We start from the raw sequence: 20866 nt of genomic DNA, 5'->3' as shown, positions 1-20866 counted from the left end.
AAGTGAATCTCCAAGTGAATCCATAGCTTCACAGAGCTTAACAGATCTCTTCAGTCTTGCACCAGGACTTTGATAACAGATATTTTGGGTTCAGTGGTTTCCAGGGTGAGGCTTCCTTCAGTCAAACTTGTTCTGAGAGGATCAGAGAATTGATCGCATTGAGATCAGGGCAGTTTGGAGGCCATGTCAATGGCTTGGCCTCTTCTCAGCAGACTGGACATTTTAATTTTAGTTAGGCTTAAGCACAAAAAAACCACTTTGGTAATCTTTAGAAAAAGATCACGGTTTGGGTAAAAATGCAACAGTTATTATGTCTTTTAAAACATTGTTTTCCTTGGTTGGTGACACCTCCCTGCTCATCATACACAAAATCTATGCTTCTTACAAAAAATATATTTCCTATTACTCACAAATCTGTACTTACTGACACAGAAACGTAACAACTTGTTTATTAACACCAAAAGATAAATTGCTTTTTTGTGGGTATTTCACAAAATGCTGTGACACTGGGCTGAAAATGTTCCCCAAAGCATTCCTGACAATTATTTGTTGGCGAAGACCTTTGCTGTTGGACCGTACCATTGCTGTCAGAGTATGTGTTCCCCTGCAACAATATTTAGGTGTGTGATTTGTGTCAAAGTAACATCCAACTCAATGCTCAGACTTTTTTTCCCCTAGTAAAACACCTGTTGGTCTGATTGGTGTATACTTCAGAGTCTTGTTATTATGGCTTTCTGTTTTTTCCTCTCTCTTTCTCTGTACTCGCACCTCATATTGCTTCTCCTCTAACTGATAACATGATCGTTGTTTTCTGCCTTGTCTGTTTTGGTGCGCTGCAATAAAGTATATTTATCAAGGTGGATAAATATAAAAAAAAGAGAGTAAACAATCAACTGGCTCAAATAACTTGTCACTGTTGACTTTTTGCATCCACAGGGTGTCCATTTGTGTGGGTAAAGCACATTAATATGATGTCAGTGATCAAATATCATTATTTTGTATTATATCATTATATAAAGAGGGGTTTTTTGAGACACAGTTGGATTCCAGGTTCTCAAATCTCTGCGCTTCTAAGCATTTTAAGAAACGCCCAATTTATATCCACTATATAAAATGTAGAGACAAAGCAGCACATTTTATTTCCAATCATATACTCCACTCAACTGCTGCTTAATTCTGTATGCCAATCATCTTTTAAGACTGGGTGTCCCGTGCTCTCGCTGTGCTCAGGGGAGTATTTGTTTATAGCCTGACCCTGTCTGTAAAGTCAACAGCTGTTTCCAGTCGGGCTTATTCGCGACACCACCATCCTTCAACATGATGGGTTTTGCCTTTTAACGCATCGCAGTTAACCACATCCTAATTAGAACTAATGACTTCCTTGTTAAAGACCTCTGCAGCTAATTGGCATACTGAACTGCAAGCAGAGAGAAAACCACTAGGAGGTGAGGAATTTAAAAAAATAATATGTAAGTTGTAAAACGAGGGAGGCTGACCAGAGAACGCTGCTAACCTTCTTATCAAACTGCATTTTTAATTAGAGATAATCAATATTCAAGGCAACAGATTTAACACAGTTTATATATCCATCACGGATCATAAATACTTAATGATTAAAAAAAAAAAAAAAAAAAATCTGAAACCCCAACACTCCCAAATTTTTATTCCCCAAGTTTATGGCAATCTGGCAAATCAGATATGATTAATTATAAATTGAACTATTACAGCACGCTTCAGAACCTCACGTTCACAAATTGCATCCACAACTGGGGTTGAACATGAATTTGCTCTCCTGGTATTTCTGCAGCTCGTATGCAAAGTCGCTGTGTCTGATTCGCATGCAGGGTCTGTTCTGCACCCTGTAGTTTCATTTAGATCAAAAAGACTCAAATAGACACAGAATCACAGGATATCCAGAATATCTGATCATCCCCCCCATCACACCTCACCTTGCCTCTGAGAATCTGAGCAGCTACCGAGACAATCTCATTAAATCGGAGATGTAAGAACCGGAGGGAGAAATATACAACAGTAATACTCCTTGCTGTTGAGTTCGCTGTAAGATACAGTGAATCCTAAGTGCTTCAGCAACCCTCCATGTTGGACCGTTCAGGGAAGCAGTGGACATAAGTGGAAGCTTTGACAGTCACACCACATTAGTGCAGTAACTGTAAAAAGGCCTTTCTGGGATTTGTTCCCTAAAAATACTCTCACACCACTGGAAGCTGAAGTCTCTCTGGAGCCTTATTTGAAGCCTCGCAGCCTGAGGACAAGGCAGGCAGAAAAATAAATAAAAATAATAAAACATGCCCTCAAACAGCTCCTATTACATACACAACATGGCAAACAGTGGAAAACAATAGAGTTATTTCAGTGCAGAAAAAAGCAGGACAGAGAGCAATGGCATCTTGGGGCAGAGGGCTGCAGGGCTGGGTGGGGGCCGCTCGGGTGGAGGTGGTAGGAGGGGTGCTCTAATGGGCTTGGGGAGGCTGCCGAGCCCTGCTGGAGGCCCACAGGAGGCCTTAGCCTGTGGTCTTGCCTTGGGCAGGCCTGCCATAGCAGCAGTCAGGTGGGCTGACAGACTGAGGGAGAAAAGGCCCTCCCCATGTGGCCTGCCATCACTCCCACAGCCCCCTCCCCTTTTCCTCCCTCTGCACAGATGTTCAGGGTTTGGGGAGCAACAAGCTGCACACAAACAAACAAAGACGGGGATTTAACATCTCCAAGTTGCATCTGAGTGATATCTTTCAGTGGATTGCTCTAATTGAGTCTCTGTGGTAGCTTTTAATTTCGGCATGTGTCGACCTCTCTGCTGCAAGATTAAAAGTTAAATGTTTGCTCATGCAACATGAAGGAGCCCGAAGTTTGAGGGTTATTAATTAATGGTCATTTACAGGCATGAATTAAACATTAACACAAGTCTGACATGTTGACACGTGTTAGTACAAAGTTTAGATTTGTGGAGTGTGTCTAAAGTAGATGAAAGCGGCAGCAAAATCAATCTGCTCGTCAACACATATAAGTCTTTTCTCAATGGTCCGCTCTGGACTTGCTCGGTACTTATATAGCTGACCTTTGGCCCAATAGCTCTCTGAAGCCCCATCTATACAGCCCGCTGTAGGAGGTAAAGATCAGGGCTGCCCAGCTTGGACGCACCCCTCCTGACCAGTGAGATGTGTGAAGCCTCTGGCATGACTCTCAGCATGGGAAAAGTGCAGCTTTATCACCACTGCTCAAACATTCATCACACAAACCTCTCTTGCAGCACGCTCCAAAGGGAGACAATAACGCCTCCATCAATTCCCATCTGAAGCCGCCGATTTCGGCTAAAGGTGGCACAGAGGCAACTTCAAAGTTCTGGGATACTCAAAGAAGAAAAAGGAGAAGCGAGGAGGGACAGTCGAGGAGGAGCATCTCTTTCCAGTCAGGAGGGAGGTCATTATCAGGCCATGTTTACGCCGGTACAGAGCACACTCATGCGTGCTGCTGTTTTAACATTTGAAATACAGTACTGCAGCCATCACTTCAGGCAAAATAGTTTATGTTCCTATGTCTGTGTGCGTGTGTCTGTGTGAGTGTTGTACAAAAACTCCACCGAGGCGCCACTTTAAAAGGTATTTGCATTATTTCTGCATAGAAAGGTGAAGGTCAGTGTTTCCCCAGCCAATCGCAGCATCTCAGCATAAACAGCAGAATAATACTTTAGAAAGTACGGCACCAGGAGACTAGACGGCAAAAGTGTCAGATTTAACGAGTCATTTGGTTTGTTTTCAGCTTTTTTTTTTTAAACACCCCCCCACCCCCATATTATAGGCCATATTAAGGCCTATAATATTTTTCTGCTGACAGCAAATAGTTGACATGAATGCACTCAAGCAAAGGAGGGAAAAAGGCTCTCACCTGAATGGTAACTAATATCTGCTTCTAAAACTGAGTCTGAGGTAAAAAGGGGACGTGGACTAATGAATCCCATCACAATGCATTTACTGAAAAAGCACCAAGTAGCATTAATTGTCTCGTTGAAGGCGCATAGCATATTTGATCAATTCTTGATCTGAAAAGCATCTTTAATGCTTAATAGCTGTTAAAAATATATGACTGAAATACAGCAATTTTATGGTGAGTTTTCTGTTTAGCTGGTATAATAACAGAAAAATATGCCCAGCACGGTGGCACGGTGGTTAGCACTGTTGCCGCACAGCAAGAAGGTCCTGAGTTCAATTCCACCATCAGGCCGGGGTCTTTCTGTGTGGAGTTTGCATGTTCTCCCCGTGTTTGCGTGGGTTCCCTCCGGGTACTCCGGCTTCTTCCCACCGTCCAAAGACATGCAGCTTGTGGGGATAGGTTAATTGGATAATCCAAATTACCACTAGGTGTAAATGTGCGAGTGAATGTGAGTGCGAATGGTTGTCTGTCCCTGTGTGTTAGCCCTGCGACAGACTGGCGACCTGTCCAGGGCGTACCCCGCCTCTCGCCCTATGACAGCTGGGATAGGCTCCAGCGCCCCCCCGCGACCCTGAAAAGGATAAGTGGAAGCGAATGGATGGATGGATGGATGGACAGCAATTTTATAAAATAGAAGATCCAGAAAATTCTTTACAGCATTTTTACTGTAAGGGTGGCAGAAACAAAATCGACACAGCACGGTATCGCAATAATTTGTGATGTGATATCATATCAATATAGTGACACCAAATATTGAAATTATTACATTATATAAATAAAAATACTGTGGGAATACTATGAATAATGGGGCTCATATTGCCTGGTAGGAAGAAATCTCTCTGCAAACAGTCACAATCTGTTAAACTTGAACTGACTGCAATCAATCTAAGAGAGAATGTTAAAGGTTTACAAATAATTGTTATCTAATTTATAAATGCAGAATAACTGCTCACGTTTCAATCAGTTTGAACAAGTCTTTGAGGGGACTCGAATCAGCTGGCTGGCAGCTAGTTCTATTCTGGTTATTAGTTATTATGAATCCTCCACAACATGTTTTTTGTCCTGTCTTTCTTGCTTCATACTTAACCAGTTGAAGCAAATGGCTGCCCCTCCCTCAGCCTCGTTGTGTTGGTGGTTTCTTCCTGTTAAAAGGGAGTTTTTCCTTCACACCTTCTCACTGTTATGCTCAAGTTATGCTCAAAGGGGATCATTTGATTTGCTGGGGTTTCTCTCTAATATTGTAGTGTCTTAGAATATAAAGCACCTCACAACTGTTGTTGTGATTTGGCACTATATAAATAAATTGAATTGAATTGATTATAGTTCTATAGAACATGAATGTTGCTAATTGCAAATGTAATAGTTAAATGTGCAGTTCTGTTAAATGTGAATTTCTTTCTTTGCAGCAATAGATATCTTTAACAATGTATCACAGTTTGTTTCTGTATTATCTGAACCAGATTGTGTGTAATTGCCAACTTGACCCCATTCAATCACAGACTGACAGAAGACTGATAACAAATTGGCTTCTTCTCCTGCTTTTGTCTGTGCTGGTCAACACATCTGTCTGACGTGGCCATCGTGTTTAAATAAAGCAGGCTTCTCTCTTAATGTTAGTGTTAGCGCCCATGTTGCGACTGCTTGATCAGTTCAGTACAGTGTGGGCACAGAGCACAAACACTTTGGTTGTGCCGATGAAACTGAACTCAATTTTTTTAAAGAATGAAGAACAGTTAAGAACAATGGAAATTGCAGTTATTTCTGTGGCAGAGCTGTTTACAGACCTGCTGCGCCGCTCAGTGTCTCTACAAACCAGTTAACCCATAATTCATTAACATAAAGTGTGACTGAAAATAGCAAAACAAAGTCAAACTATGCCATATCAGTGATGTCAAGTGAAGTATGATAACATATTTGAATTGGAAATCTGGCAAAGTGATGATAACAACCTTGTGCACTCGCTCGGAAGGCGAGAAGAGGGTTAAGCGAACAAAGCCTTGAAAAAGAGTCCAATTCTCCAGCTCCTGCCCCAATCCTCGCAGTTACCCCCACAAAGTACACAAGAAAAAAGAAAATAGTATCATGCATATCATTCATTAGCAGCAAATAAAAGAAATTCTCTCTAATAGTGCCCCCAAATCCCTGAGCTCCCAGCACCACGGCGCAGGGAACTAAGGAAATGGGGGAGAGAGATGCAAAAGGAAGCCGTCTCCCTCAAGTGCTTGTTAGGCCCAAATTATTATGGCGATGAATAATTTTAAAAATAAATAAGAAAATAAATAAATAAAAAAAGGAACATTTATAGATCTAAGTATTATCAGAGGAGCCGCGGGTCTGTTGCCAAGCTCTCTGGGCCCGTTTGAAATCCGCCTTTGTTTTTCACTTTGATCTTTAACTGCTAACCTATCCATTGACTTCACCTGAATCCCCCACCCGTCAGCGCTTCTTCACCCACTTCCTCCTGTTAAACTTTTCTCCTACGAGGCGCAGCACTGCCCGCACTAAGTGGCAATCATGATCGCATCATCATCCTCATCATCCTTGTCATTAAATTTCTGTTCTTCCACAACAATAATTAACATACTGCACAGGGAGCAAGATTAGGCAGAGAGAGAGATGCTGTGGTAAATGAATATAGAGCAACACAGAGCAAAGAGTGGAGGGAAGGAAGCCATGTTGGAGAAAAAAAAAGACAGAAAGGAGATGAGAGAACACTGAGACCAGCTCGAAGACTCGGCTTTCTCTCCTCCTATCACAGTTTCTCTGATTTGCATTCTTTTTTCGCTCCTTGCTTTCATTTATTTTCCTCTTGGTTTCTCTGCTTACTGTTTATCTTTTCTTTTCTTGTTTGTTCACTCCTCCTATCTTTTATATTTCTTCTCATCTACTTCCCTCTGACTTTCTTCCTCCTCCTCTGGTCACTTCTTCCTTCTTCTCATTTCTGGTTTCTGCTTTTCTGCCATGCTTTACATTCCCATTTGGTTCCTCTTCTTTTATCTCATCCTTTCCTTCACTTATCCCTCCTTCCTTCTTATGTTTTTGTATGTCTTTTCTCATTTTCTTCTCCTCTTTCATTTCAGATTTTTCATTTCCTTTTCTCTTTCACCCATGTTCTACTTGTATCACCTTCATTTCATTTCCCTTATTTCTTACTTCTTCTTTTTACACTTCCCTCCTCAGTATCTTCTTTCCTTTGCCATCCTCTTGCTTCTTTTTCTTTAATCTAATCCCCTTTCCTCCTTCCTCGCATTTCATTTTCTCTCATATATGTTTTCCCCCCGCTATGAGTCCCTCTGGTATCCCTTTTCATAATTTCTTCCTCTTTTTCTTATTTTACTTTCAACTTAATTCCTTTTATCTCATTTCCTGCCACCTTGCTTCCTCACTTCTCACTATAAAATCTCCTCTTACTTATTTGTATCATCATTTCTTCTTTTCAAATATCATTACCTGTTTCCTGTCTTTTTTACCCATCGTCCTTTACATGCTTTTCCATGCCCACACCCTTTGTCTCATTTCCTTCTCTTTACCTTCATAAGTTTGTCTTTTTTAAAATCTACTTTGCTGTTCTCATTTTCTCATGAACCCACTTTTCCATTCTCACTGTTTCTCTTTTTCTCATTTAATTTTATTAATTTCTTCTGCTCTAATTTACTTTCCTTTTTCCTCTCATGTTCTCATTTCTGCTCTTTCTTTCTTCCCAGTTCTTTATCTAATTTCTTCCTCTTTCGCCCTTCCCCCAAAACTTCCTTTAACTGCATTTCCTTCTTTTTTCCTAGCATTTCCTCTAATTTCCTTTCTCTCTTTCCCTCACATTGACTTGACCTCCTGCACTGATGTTTCTTTTAATTTCAACTTTGTTTCCTCTTTTCTCAGTTCATATGTTTTTAACCATCTCCTCTACTTTTCTTCCTTTTTTCTTTTACAGTCTATTTTTCACTCTTCCCTTCCTATCTCCCCCTTCTCCCTAATTCCTCCATTTTTATTATCTTCTTCTTGTCTCATTTATTTTCTTTTCCTTTTTTGCTTTTTATGTCCTTCCTTCTGCTCCATTCTCATCTTCCTCCTGAGCATTTCAGACTTTCAGTGAAGCAGCATCTCAGCCCTGTGGTCTGTGCCTGGCCTCTGATTCATATTATAATGAGACGTATCCCAACATCCCATTTTCACTGTACTCTTCCCCACCTCCTTCTCTGGCTCTCATGTTTTCCCTGGTACCCAACGTCACCCCCCACTCTCCCCACTTTGCTCCCCAGGTCCCCGAGTGGCTCGCTCGATTCCGTTTCATCACACATCAAACGGGCCCAACGCGATCCACGCAGGGAGGACCCAGGGACCCGAACATCTGCACGGGGAGGCATGTGTTGTGTGGTACTCCAGCGTCCGAGGGGCTGGGGGAGGACACGCAGTGCTACGAGCAGATGTCACTGGGAGCTGAGCAGCAGGCTGGGGGGACGCCGCAGGGAAAGAGACACATAGCGAGGGACCCACCCCTGCAGCCCTGCCTGGGGAAGGGGGAGAGAGGAGATAAACCTGAGTTTCTCCAAACACTCCACCTTTGCTCTGCTCTCCTCTCCTCACCTTGCAGCTCAACACCCCCTCCTGCTCCCCATTTTGACAGTACATTTAGGTAATTAGTCACCTCGGCACTAATAACCTAATCATTGCTTGTCTGGGTGTGTTTTCGCTCCATTTCAAAGTCTGTGTCCTCCACGGGCTCTCCCCAGAGTCCTGGTGTGGAGGTGGAGGGGCAAAGGAGGCGTACAATTACCTTTGTCTGGTTACTCCCCATGGCACAGAGAGAGCCAATGCTCTGATCCCAACCAAAGCAAGGGCCCCTTTTAATGGAGAGAGAGAGCCTGCTCTTTGGAAAGGGTCAAGATTGCTCTCACATCCATTAACACCGAAGCTATTTCATCACTGCCTTGTTCTGGCAGGCGGGAGCTGTAGGGGACTGTGATCAGCCTCAGTCGAGCACAGACGCTGACATTTCCCCAGTTAGTGAAAGTGGCAATCCGGAGCTTCTGCTGTCAATGAGTCATCAAAGGGCTTGTTTGAGAACAGCTGTTGACGTCAGTGCACTGCCACAAGCGTTAACCCTTGTTGAGATATGAAGTTGTTTTTTTTCCCCGTCTGCATGCATGGGCATCATACAGGCAGATCTCTAAGTTCACAGTTAATCTGCCATCAAGCAGGCAGCGTCTTCTGACAGCTCGAGCGGCACGGTGAATATTAAAAACTTGATTTTTGCAGGTGTCTGGTGTTTATTACAAGTATACTTTGCTCAACTGCCCAACATTTTCCAAAATATACTTTAAAATGTTGTTGTTTTTGTTTTTTTGCGGGGGTTTTTGTGCCAGGAAGGTATTAAATTTCTTTTATTTCAGAGCTTTGAAATCCTCCAGTAGTAATGCGTTGTTTTCGAACTACTTCACTGTCTCACATACAGCTGCAGTCACTGTTCAGAACTGAAAAGTTGTTTCTCCAATTTTAGTGTGTTCGTGCGTTTTTAAAGCTAGAATGTGGAAACAACACGGACGCTACATATAAGATTTGTTGAATTTTAATACTCAGAGTGTTTACAAAACATGCTGGAAGCTGCGTTTCCAGTATAAGGAGTAATAATAAAAACACAGCTGTACCTTACCTGCAATTTTTCCACCATTCTATGATTTGATTTGACAAATTTATTTTCATTCACCGTGTTTTGGTGTAGGACATCAACAAGTTGCCAAAATTGTATCTGTTTTTTTTTTTTAAATACAACTTGAGGAAGAGTTCCCCAGTTGGAAATTAATTTTTTACGTTATTCCAACACTGCATGAATGCACAATGAGATTTAGACACACAGGGTACAAAAATATAGATTTGACTGCTGTGACTTGACTGTGGGTTTGTATTAGGCCAATATGATGAGTATGATAATGCACTTATATTACATTTACAACGTAGTTTAGCAGAGGGAGAATTTTTTGATTATCATTCAATTTAAAGTATATCTGAAGCTGCGTTTAGTTTTGCAAACATCTTAGCACAAACTACAGTAATGCACAGATGAAAAGGTTGAGAAATAAACAACAGAAATAGTCACAATGAGTTTATGTAAGAAGCAGTAAAAGAGCTAAGAAACTTCCTAGATTTTCAATCTGTATTTGCTTTTCAATTTGGAATATTTTTCAAATCTCCACAGTTTAGACTCGTGTCCTGTAAGCACAAAAAAAATCTGCTTATCGTTGCTCTGAAATCAGCCTCCTTCATTCCTTATAGTGTCGTGTTTTTGGTTTTGGATCTCCAGCTGTGCTCACTGCGACAGCCGTCATGTCACCCTCTTTATTATTCAAGTTTCTTGGAGCAAACAGCTGTTTTGCATGGCAGATTGAATCAGAGCTTGTCATGACTCTTTTACTTACTCTGGTGATGGATAGAAGGACTAAATTCTTGCATTGTGGCACAGTTAAAAAAAAAAAAAGAAAAAAAAGAAAAGGAAAGAAGCTGATGTTGTAACCCCTCAGTACGCGGATGACGAATTGCAAAAGACTATAGTTTTTAAGTGTGCTGTGGAGGTTGTTAGAGTGAGATTTTCACAGTGTACATTTATACTTGTATATAAATTAAGTTTCACAATGAATAAAACATCTAAACTTCACATGCATAGACTTTTAGCTATAGAGGCAAACGTCAAAAGCAGAGAGCAACAAAATTAATCGTTGCAGCCACTAACAATATTCTTGTACGTAACAAACTCCTTCGAATGGCTTTCACAAGGAAACGCGTGGTAGACAGGCTTTATTAGACGGAGCTGGATGCATTGCTTTGGCTTGATGGCGAAGTCGATGTGCTTTATCACAGTCTGGGTAATGAGAGATAACTTCCCTGCTTCTGCAGGAATCGAGTCCGGCACCACAACCCCCATGCATTTTTTATCAGCTGCAATTACTCAGAGCTTGTTGATATTTCCCATTCGTTTCATTTGGGAAAATTTGCATCTGATAACCGGAGGCCTGCTGTAGGGCTAAGCGAACTGTGCTGCAGTAAATTATAGGTCTCAGACTGTCCAACAACAAACCGGAGGATTTGCTAATGGCCACTCTGCAGAAGAGGTCATCTGCAGAGAGTTCTTCCTTTTTAGATGTACTGTGCACATTCATTCTCCTGGCAGTTTAGTCAAATCTTGTGAATAGTATGCATAGTGCTTTTCAATATTCTTCATTTGGATCATTCGCCCCCTCCTCACACGAGGTTGCACGTAAATGATGAAACAGTCTGCGATTTATGACCTCGCTCAAGGTGTAAAGGTGTAAGGTATCACCTGACTACCAAAAATGCTCAAACTGCTTTAACCAAGATGAGCTTTGCTTCATTTCTCCAGCTGCACTCTATAAGTAGCAAAAATTACCTAGATCTAGGCCCAGCATCCTCAAAGTGGTTGCATGTTGTGGAGCCCTCAAACACGGCAAGGAAAAAAAACTACAGTGTGGTACTTTTCATTTGTCTACAATTCATTTGATACAAAGATAAAGCACCACAGAGCAAGACTGAGGGAGTCTTCAGTTTCAACTCTTCTGTTCTACCAGACTAAATTTCTACAACAGTGACAAACACCACCATGTTCAGTGTGTGCGTTTTTCTTGTGTAGTCTTCAGTTACATGCTGACTCTCAAAATCGCCACTCGATAATCAAAACTTTTGGAATCTTGGCCTAGGCCTGGAGTTTTTAGAAAACTGGCTTTATTTTAAACGATTAAACTATAAATAATTTGGTGTCTCTTAATTGGACTGCCCTCATCCATACCTTGTCAGGTGTAGACAGTTAGCAAGGCAACACTGTAAATTCATGCACTGCCACTGCAAGGCAATGAGGGGTTGTCCTCACAATTAAATTACTGGGCAGCTGCAACATGGTACAAAAAAAAAAATGGACAAAAATTAGATTGCCAGAAAATACATAATTGAGACACATTCCAAAAGTCATTGCACGATGAAGAAATCTATGATGGCTGGGTCAAAATATGTGATTATAGAGCATTTAATATATGCAGACTATGACAGGTGGCCACAAGCCTAAAGATGTCAGCCACTGCCCCAGAGTAATAAAAGACAAGAATCACCGCATGATGTTGCTTTTGTATTGTCGGTTTCTCCGGCGTACAGCGCTTTCTTTAATCAACTCTAATTAGCAGCAGTTCTTTTCGATTAATGCCGCAGACCTGAGGTAGAGATGAAGCTTTGAATATCAGTATCTCCCTGACAGGACGGGGAAGATGAGAGCTGATTGACAGGCAGCCTTCTACCCTGATCAAGGTGAGGAGACCAGGGTGGCTGCTTCCTGTTGTCTTGGATTTCTTGTAATTGACAGGTGCAGAGAGACGTTCGGGGGTCCTCGTGGAGCTCTTTGCCGTTTATGCAGATTAACACGTCACAAGTACAAATGAATAAATAAGCCGGTAAGCGCGAATCAGGCATTTAGCCTGAGGGGACGCCATCATTAACAGATTAAACAAAGTGACTAATCACAAAAACAATCCGCTTCAGAAGTGGAGAAAGTCAAAAGACGGCAAAGTTTGGGGGTAAAAAGCTAAGCAACCTTAATTATTCAGCTATTGGCAAACAAAAGATATGAATACATAATAAACAGAGTGCTGACAGATAATAGATTTTTTTAACAGATAATTTTGATGAAAGAGAATTTGCTTGCTTATCTGCATTTCTTCCATAGCACACAGAAGAATTGGATGTTTATAATGAAGGAAGTTCATAATTCAAGCCAAAAATGATCTTCGAGGGCGGGATCACACGGATGGCTTAAATTCTTAAAGCAGTCAGGCAGTGTGGGCATCCGAGGCAGAGGCCTCATGGGAATGCTTTAGGTCAGTGTGAAGAAAATGGTGGGATAACAGATGATGAACAAACGAGACCCACGCAGGGTGTACTGACACTAAAAAGAAAATCCTGCATCCTTTGAAGCCCAAATGAGCTGACGTGAGGTCCACATATTCCACACACACACCCATGGGCACTGCTCATGAACTGAATCCTTAAGAATCAACCAGAAACCAGATTTTTTTTCATGGCGTTTTATACATATATAAAACTCAGACGACCAGAGCGGCCGTAATCTCAAATTCAACTCCATTCCTGGAAACAACTCAGCTGTAAACACATCACTGCTTGTAAATTGGCCTAAAAGCGCTCCTGGTTTCTAGACTTCCCTTCACGCGCAGCGGACACCAGCCTACTTTGACCTTCACACCGAGCCATGGCCCAAAACCTCAGCTATTGATTTTTCTAACTATCTGTTTACTCCTCGTCTGCACACTTTCCCAGCTGCTTGGAGAGCATCGTTTGCCCCGAGGCGATCAGCAGGGCTCAGCTTGTTCCAGTCTTTGATCATCGTTCACCCAGCGGATTAACATATGCACACTCTCTTCCTCCCTTTGTCGCTGAGCTTGATAATAAATCTACGGCCTTCCTCTATCTCTCTCTCCCTCTCTCTCGCTCCAATATAGGACGAGCCATGAATCAATCAGCCTCGCTTTACGCCTCGTGTCCGACATGGATGCAAATCACAGAAGGATCTACGGGTAAAGCTCTGCTTATTAAAACCCGATGCCTGACTCATTACAACCCGCTCGCGCATGTGCGTGTCTCCGAGATGAACAGCAGGTAACACTCATGAAATACAGCAACTCCGGTGGAGATAGAGGAGATAGAACACAGACGGACAAGATTAACTGATTTCTAAGACTATTATCTCAACAGAGGCCAAAACTAAGCCTAACCCACTTTGCCAAACCAAAAAGAGAATGGGAAGCTAATGAAGTTAATTACTGAGTCATTGTGGGAGGTTACAGCCTCGTCTAAAAGAGGCTTAATCTGAGGGAAACTGCAGTGCAGAGGCTCGAGTTCATACCTGCCCTCGCTGTGCAGTAAGTGTACTAATTAAGGTTGGTTTGAGCGTACAACCATCCCAGTTAGCTCACTTAAAGGGCCAGGGCTTCTGGGGTTTGGAACAACACTCTTAAGGACTCTGCAAGTAGGACACTGAGCAAATGTGTGCGAGACCAAGCGGGAAGAAGAGAAAGTGTGCGTATTTCCAGGTAGACGGGTGACTTTTTTCTTAAAAAGCAACCCATGTGGTTTCTCTAATGGCCACTGTTGAGGCACACCCTCACTCCCCGTTGCCTTTCTTATTTATTACGACCTAATTATATCAGTGTGTCAGCTAACACAACCAGCTCCTTGCCCTAAATGCCGCAATGCTCTTGTGACTGAGCTCGTACTTGCAGACCTTATGTTTCTGAGCTGTGTACCATTTAACCATGGCTTCTCAAGGCTCACAGGGTTGTTTAGCCTGCTCTTTTTTTTGCACCCCCACTCTGCCCATCAAGAATGCAACGGACAAGGCAGAGGACCACATGTGGCGAATGAAAATACAGTAACAACATGAGCTCAGGACTGGCAGGAGGAGGAAGAGGAGGAGGAGGAGGAGAAGGAGTGGGTCTGGACGAGTTCCCCTCCTCATCATCAGCATGTCGGCCTGAGCAGGCCTGCGAGGTGCCATAGCTGGGGCCCTATTAAAAAAAAGAGGAGGGAGAAAAAAAAACGAAGCCCAGCTTGCTGGAAAAGATCCGTCCTCTCACCTCGGAAAACAACAACCCCACTCGCTCCGACAGTGAGACAATCAGCCGTGAGCTGCTCAGGGTGAGGCGGCAGGTGACCCGGCGTGCCAAGATGAGGCCGGTTCCACACACTGATGAGCGCTTTCACAGACATCAAACGGGAGTGCCGCAGACCTCCCCACGACCTGCCTGTGCTGCCTTGTCTCCTGCTCTCTGCTTTTATTTGAGGTTGATACGGGCAGACGGATTGGCAAATATCGATCACGGCGCTCTCGGTAAAATTCTCCCTTCAGGTCTGAGAGGTGATTACAGGCCTTGGACCCAGCTGATGCAGCCTGTGTGCGTGTATGTGTGGACATTTAGGTTTTCTCCTACCCCGCCTCCCAGACAGGCTGAGGAGAGCAGCCCCATATTCTTTGGTTCGAATGTCTCCAATCATCTGCAGAAGAGAGACATCTTTAAAAAACACCCAGACAGACGGGCGGGTGGGCAGGCAGGCACACTGTACAACACAGAAAATAGGTTATAAAGCACGGAGAATAATGCATGTGAATCTCAATCATCGAAATTCAAATGATTTGGATGCATCCCCAACCAGCCCTCCTCTCCTTGTCTGCCTTCTGTCGAGGCCTCAGAGCTCACCAATCGGATCGGAGGGAAACAGGCTGCAGATTCAGAGGGTTTGCATTAGGAATGGCCCGTTATTAATTAAGCTCGTGGAGAAGAGTTTTTTGACAGCGGCTCCCGAGGCAGCGAGCGGTGTGGATCTTGGCGCTGACCTGGCCCAGCAGGGGAAGGAGCTGTGTCTTTGAGGTGGTGGTGGCGGTGGTGGAGGGGAGTAGACGGGGGCTAGAATAGGTGGTAGGCGGGAGAGAAAGAGGAGGAAGGTGGCGGATGAGGGGTGGGGGTTGGGGGGCTGGCTTCATGCCGACAGCCAGGCCTGCCACGTCTGCGTGCCCGCTTTGAAGTGTCACCTTGAGGGAAGAGCCGATGGCCGGGAAGCCGGGAGGGCGGGAGCCGCGGAGAGGAGTGGCACGGTTGGCATTGCCAGACACGGCGCTTTAATATTGCATGGGCTCCCGTCCATCTCTGTACACACTCAGGACATTCCTTCTGCTTGATTTAGTTTGAAAGTAGATCTTTGTTTTTTTGGGGGTTTTTTCCTCCCTCTCCTTTCCCCTCCTCTCTCGCCATGCTGTGGCTCAACACCTGTGCTTGTTTTGTGCTCATTCCTGCCTGAACAAATGTCAAGCTCTGCAGTCAGAGGAACTTTAACAACTCCTTGCATTATGAAAGTTGACAGCGTTGCATTTGGCCTGCTGAGTGACATAAAGTCTGTGCAATAATATGTATTATAGTGCAATAAACATTCTGTCGATCAAAAGCTAATATGTTGACAGAAATATTGATGTTTTCTTTTTTCATAAAACACACGCATACACACACACACACCAAAAAAAATCTGTTAGTACAGTGAAAATGAAACCAATGTGTTTCCAGTGCTGAAGATATGTTGTTGAAACTTTAAGATCATTATACAATTAAAAGAAGATGTGCAAACATTTTATACTTTCTGGTCTCCAAGACACTTGCCAGCCCTTAAACTCTTGGATGCTGAGAAAATTTAAACTTGGCAAAAAAATCTTTAGTAAGAAGCATTTCACACTTAGCTTTTGTTTCAGTATAAAACCAAAGAAACTGGCAGATCGATACTCCCATACCTTAGTTGCCAACTTTCTCCACAGTCTTACCAAATAAAGGAAAAAAAGGAACTCTCACTCCAAATTTGCCAATTTCTAATGCTGCTTTTATCACTTCCTCCAGTGCCATCCTCCCTTTATGAAAACTAAACCATACCGCTGGGGACTCAACTTAAACTTTTATTACTTCTCTCCCATCATCACTGTGCTCGCCTGACCTGCTGCCAGCGCAGTTACAGAACACGGCGGAGAATTAAACATGGCGTTAGTTTGAGAAGATGCATAAGAGGGAAGTTTATCAACAGAGGCTGCAGGAAGGAGGTGTTTTGAAGTGAGGAAAAGCGCATTTAAAAAAACACTCACGCTGCACGCACTTTCTACCCACTTTAACAACCGTCCCAGTTCACAAATAGTAGTTTTAACTCCCCTGATTAGCACTGACATCTGCAGCCTTTCATCTCTCCCTCCATCTTGTTTTTTTAATCAGATTAACCCAAACGGGCATCCTTTAATGGCCTCTTTTTTAGGAAAGCTGAAAGAGGAGAGATAATTAAAATAATTAAACCGCTGGGACCGGTCTGTGCACGCTCATCTCCGGCTCTTTTCTTTTCTTCTTGCCTTTAAGTTTTGATTCCGCCTTGCTTACCGATTCAAGCAGCACAGAAAAAGAGAGGGAGAGAGAGAAAGACTCATCATCCTCACTTAATTGCATTAAGTTGACTCTCGGAGGTCCAATTTTTCCCTCCAAAACCAACAGCCAATGTAGGATCTGATCTTTAGGTGCATGTCAGCCTTCTAAATGTGGAAGCGGTGGGGGGAGGAGGCCACACTTCTAAACAGTCTTTATGGAGCATATTTATTTAGTCAGTGAGTGTATTTTGCATAAGGCCAAAGATAAAAAAAAAAAGAAAAAAGGAGGGCGGGAGTATCCTCTTTAATGATTATTTATTCATGGACTTTTAAGCTTTTAATGAGGACAAATGAAGGCGTTTTTCAGAGTGTCAGTATGTAGTATGCTTACCAAAAATATTCTTGTTTAGCATTTTCTTTTGCACTGTGTCCGCGAGGAATAAACACTAACATTTAAATATAACTAGGAGTTTGGAGCAATCAGTTTATCTTGATCTCGCATACAAACATCAAATCTCCTGCAAGTTTTGATCAAACTCTGTAATGATGACGCCGATGATGCTGATTATGATTTAACAGTTTACAGCGTTCCTTGTAACTGGAGCTAAATCTCATTGATATCCGCTACAACAACAAAAAAACAAAAAAAAAGAACTGAAATTATAGGAGTCTGGGTGTTTTTCAGAATAAGAGTTTTTTCATTTATTTCCAATTAAAACACCCATGACAACGTTATCAATCAACAGTCTTGGGATTGAACTGTTTTACATCAGCTATTCACGCCTGTGTAAGTTATTCCCCTTCATGCAAACACACGTCATACACTGGTATATTGTAGCTTCCAAGCTGACAGCCCAAAGGGAAAAAACTAGGCTATACTGCACCATCTGAGTTATATTCTACATTATAGGTGTACATATCTTGAATATTATAATTACACGTCTTCAGATGAATTCAAACTTCCTGTCAGAAAGAATCTAATGAATTCTTGCATGAGGATTTTACTGAGAGCAACAGCCCTGACATCTTCCTCGGAGTGCAGCCCCAAACTTTACACAAGCTTCGATGTCTTTTTCCCCTCTCATACACTTTCACTTCATTCAGATCATTTTCACAGGGCTTCATTTCAAGTTTGCACCAAAAAAAAGGAAGAATCCCTTTGCTGGAAATACTTAAGATTTATATTTAAATTTTCATGGAATCTTTGAGAACATTGAGGAGCAATTTCACATTTGCACTGACATCTAATTTCTCAAGTAGAGTCTGAAAGCACAAATTGCCAAGGATTCCCTATGTGCCCAATTATCCTGCATCAATTTCCTTGACCCTGCGGAACGCTGGTAAATTAATCATATCACTTTTTCCCCCCCTTCTTCTTTTTTTTCCTCTTTTTTCAGGACTCTCTCTCGTGCAATACATATGCACACGTTTGATAAACTAATCATACTTGGTCGGTTGTATTCAGAAAAAAAAAATTAATTCTCTGAAGCAGGATGAGAGTCAGCAGTCAGGCCCAGAGAATTGGGAACTGATGCAACATGCAAAGTCACATACATAAACATGCAATCCACAAGCAGAAAAAATACAACGCAAAAATGACAAAAAAAACCTATTCATTTTTGTATTAGTAAAAACTCAATTGTATTTATTAATCAATAAATCATTGTGTCTAGTTTTCTGTATGCAGTATTTATAGACAGTAGATGATGGTAGAAGTATTAAAGAAAATAATTAATGTGAAGAGTCATTGGCAATATTACCAATACTTTTATATAAATAAATATACACATATTTTTATGTTTATACCCACACTTTAACAGCACCATTAACAGCCTAAGGATCTAAAACATCTACGGTGATTACCTGCATAACAACGTATTTACCAGGCTGCCTTACCTGTTGATCCCACAGACTATGGTTGATCCTAACATGGCTGCAGAGTCTGACGTCAGTTTTTGGAGGAACAGTGTCCTCTAGTGGAAGCAACACAACAAACACAAGAGGACAAGTAAATAAAAAAAAAAGAGGGCCGTGGAAAAACAACAACAAAAAACACTGATCTCAGAAATGTACTCATCTTTTGGGAAAACAAATGTTCTTCTCAAATGTCAAACGGCTAGGAAAAAATATATTTTTCAAGGTATTAAACAAAATCTAATGGGATCGGGTACAGATGATACACAAGGTTCTTAAAAATGTCTTTACTGTGCATTGTCTAATTTCTTCTGACTGCAGAGCTTTTACTTTTGTTTCATTTTTTAGTTGGGTTTTTTTTTCCCACTCACGTTTTTATATAAAAATTCTACCACCTATTGTCTAGATTTTTGTTGTTCTGTATGTAACTTAAACACAAAAACAAAGCAAAGGGCAATAGAAAACCTTTTAATCGTGTAATACACACTTGAAATCTTTAAAAAAAAAAAAAAAAAAAAAAAAAAAGGCAAAAGCAGCACTGACAGTTAGACCAGTTGTTAATAATGCTGAGAAAACTAGATTAAAATACTATCACGTAAGTAAATAAAACTCTAGGTTTAAAGAACTTCAAACTTTGTTTTGGTTAAGATGCTGGTATGTAAAAGATGAAGATTTTCTTTTAATTTGTCTGAAACTAGACAAAATGATATTTGCATGGGGCGGGAGGAGTGGGAGTCTTTCTGTTTATTTGTTGTTGGTTTTTTTTAGAATTTTGACTCTAATTTCAGAATTATGAAAAATCTGACATTCTGAGAAAAAAAAAAAAGTCAGAATTCTGACATTATTAAAGAGATTTTGGCCCTGATCCTCTTCCTCTTCCATAAAAGTCACCTCATTGCTACTAGCTATGTTATTAAATAATGCGACACAGCCAGGGAGCATTAGCTTATCTTATAGACTGGTATGGAAAGCCATCCTAGATGTCGCTCTTTTCTCCAGTAGATTAGGATTTTTGTTGGGGTATTTGTCCAAATAGTTGGAATAGAGGCCATACTAGTTCAAGCTGGGCCCAAAAGTCCTAACTAGTCAATTTGTGGACGCACTAGAAAATAATTTTACATAGTATTTGCTATAATTGCCCAAGCTCGTAACTTTGAGGCTTACTATTTAACTAGTTAGCCGTAAAACATTCCCACGTGACATTAAGGACAGACCCCTACCCCCATTTACTCCTCATTAATCCTTAAAAGAGTTTCTAGTAGGTGGACTTACCTTTACTCTCGACAAACCCCTTTCCCTCCCTGCTAGCAGTCTTAGCTTAACTAAGCTAATCTAATGTTATCCTAGCCATATTATCAACTAAACTTTAACGGCTATTTATGGAAACTTGTTTCTGCTGACACTACGTATCTTGAAATTTTTAAATTCCGAGTTATTTTGACTTTTTGCTTTTAATTCAGTTTAACTTCAAGAGTGAATTTTCTCATTTCAATTTCGTTCGTTCTGTTTTAAAGGTGTTTTTAAATATTGTTCTATGGAGGACATATGTCAGAGGTAAGAATAAAAAAAAAAATCTGTACAGGTATTACAATTAAAACGTAGAACTTTATAAAAGCAGTGACTCAGACTTGGAGCCGTTCAAAGTCTGAATAAACATGTATGTCTCTTTTACAAGTTCACAATGTTGTTTGTCTTTTCTTAGTTAACTAAAATTGGGGGGTTTTTTCCATCTAGTTCTAGTTTTTAAGTTTACGTTAACTACTATAATACCAGTTCTGAGTAAGTCAACCATTCCAGATAACTTTTCAACTTACTCAATTTAAAATTTATTAAGTCACAATTTAAAGAACTTGAACTTAAAATTTCTAGTAGCTTAACTGAGGAGTGGAAGCTTATTTGTCTACTTCAATTCGACTGGGAGGTCACTTCCTAAATTAATGATATTGTCAATGAAGATCAAGAAACTAAAATTCAGTCAGAGCTGAAAGTAAAATATTAACCCATTTGGTTTTGTCCAAAGATTAAGCTCACAATGACCAGACAAAAAAAAAAAAAAAA

The 20866-nt window shown here is 41.4% G+C and overlaps 1 long non-coding RNA gene across 3 annotated transcripts in view; it reads right to left on the bottom strand.

Moving 5' to 3' along the window:
- LOC120440997 overlaps positions 1–20866 on the bottom strand; it is a 47371-nt gene extending 26505 nt beyond the window's left edge. For all 3 annotated transcript variants that reach the window (XR_005613701.1, XR_005613703.1, XR_005613702.1), the window contains exons 1-2: positions 20081–20866; positions 18791–18867 (exon numbers count right to left, since the gene is read on the bottom strand). This is a non-coding gene — a long non-coding RNA (uncharacterized LOC120440997). The remainder of the gene's footprint in view (positions 1–18790; positions 18868–20080) is intronic.

This window comes from Oreochromis aureus, linkage group 7 (genome assembly GCF_013358895.1).
Source record: "Oreochromis aureus strain Israel breed Guangdong linkage group 7, ZZ_aureus, whole genome shotgun sequence".
Taxonomy (NCBI): domain Eukaryota; kingdom Metazoa; phylum Chordata; class Actinopteri; order Cichliformes; family Cichlidae; genus Oreochromis; species Oreochromis aureus.
Note: the sequence above shows the minus strand (reverse complement) of the source record. Positions and strands in the feature narration are given on the sequence as shown.